At 42.2% G+C, this 1,487-nt stretch overlaps 1 protein-coding gene across 1 annotated transcript in view; it reads right to left on the bottom strand.

Annotated features, from left to right (window-relative positions):
• TMPO (thymopoietin) overlaps positions 1–1,487 on the bottom strand; it is a 28,324-nt gene that overhangs the window by 26,325 nt on the left and 512 nt on the right. The gene's annotated exons all lie outside the window — the stretch shown is intronic.

Raw genomic sequence — 1,487 nt, 5'->3', positions numbered from 1 at the left:
TAAGATTTTCAATTTCTCTAAAGACCAGGATATGATTTTCAACAAAATTTCTATGTGTTTATTTCAGCTTTCATTCCCAGCTAGATAATCTAGGAAAACACAGAAGAGATTTAAAAAATAAAACTGCAACACAGTTACAATTTTAAAAGAAGCACTGGCTTCCAGCCAAACAACAGACAGGCATATGGAGGTGAACATTTACATCAGGTAGACATATTCTCTGGAGGATCAATCATGGGAGAACAGAAAGGCAGTGTTTGCAGTAAGAGACAGCTCGAGGGCGGGGGTGCAGGAGAGAGGAGGACACAGAGAAGTAACTAAGGGAGGAAGTGGGAAGAGAGCTGTTACATTGTGGCGACTAACAGTCAATGTCATGAAACAAAATGTGTACGAACTGCTGTATGGAAAACGAATTTGCTCTGTAAACTTCCACCCAGATCACAATAAAAATTTTTTAAATTTAAGGAGAAATAAAGACGTATTTAGATCAACAACAACAAATCAATCTTGAGTTGGACAAGCAACCAGTAGCAACAATCCTAACTCCCCATTCAAATCTTACGAAGCATTGGAAGTCTTAACTACATACCATTACGACGTGAAATCTGCGAATTTAGCAGATTCCAACTAACAAAATAACACATAAAAATATACAGAACAAAAAACAAACAATACACGCATCTGCTGGAGCCAATCGGAGATTTATCCCGAATGAGCCATTCCAAATTTGCAATACAAAATGTCATGAAATATTTGTTCCTTTCCTCCTGCAAAATTCATCAAAAAGAAAAAACAAAACCTTAAGTAACTACAATTTTCAAAAATTTGACCGTTTATGATTAAGGTTTAAAAATGTACTTTGAAACGCCCACTTTAAAGTTGCCCTCAAAAGATGTCCTATCGTTGAAACAGCAACACAAACAAGAAAACATAAACGGTTCAAAAAGCCCTCCATATGCAAAAACAAAAAGGCGGGAATTTCCTTATTTCAAATTTTGGTTAGAAATTAGTATGTCACAAATTGCCCTCCAGGGAGCGCTCTGCGACTGTTACTAGTCATTTCAGTTAATAAAGCGGGAAAACACTCGAACGTAACCGATAGCGTTTTAGGACTGACCCTCTGTAAGCTTACGAAACGGCAGGGAAGTCTGCCTAAACACCTACTCCCGGCGGCCAGCGGTCAATAAACACCGAATTATACGCGCGGGCCAATCACCCACGTGCAAATTAATTACAGCAAACACAAAAACTTCACATCTCCGAGACACTCAACGTCAATACACAACAGCCCTGCTGCTCCAACTTCTGGACTCTTATCTCCAGCGCCCTCCCTTCGCAAAGCCTACACACCCGACGCAGATCCCGAGACCAGCGCCAGCAGACACCGAAATCAAGCTGTATCAGCGAGCGCGGGGTACCCCCGCCGCCAACGAGGGCCGAGAGGGAGCCAAGGAGGGAGGGGCTGCAGGCGCGGGGAGAGAGCGCGG

This window comes from Orycteropus afer, unplaced genomic scaffold (genome assembly GCF_000298275.1).
Source record: "Orycteropus afer afer isolate SDZICR_OR568_19922 unplaced genomic scaffold, OryAfe1.0 scaffold00177, whole genome shotgun sequence".
NCBI classification, from domain to species: Eukaryota; Metazoa; Chordata; class Mammalia; order Tubulidentata; family Orycteropodidae; genus Orycteropus; species Orycteropus afer.
This window is presented reverse-complemented; position numbering and strand designations above follow the sequence as displayed.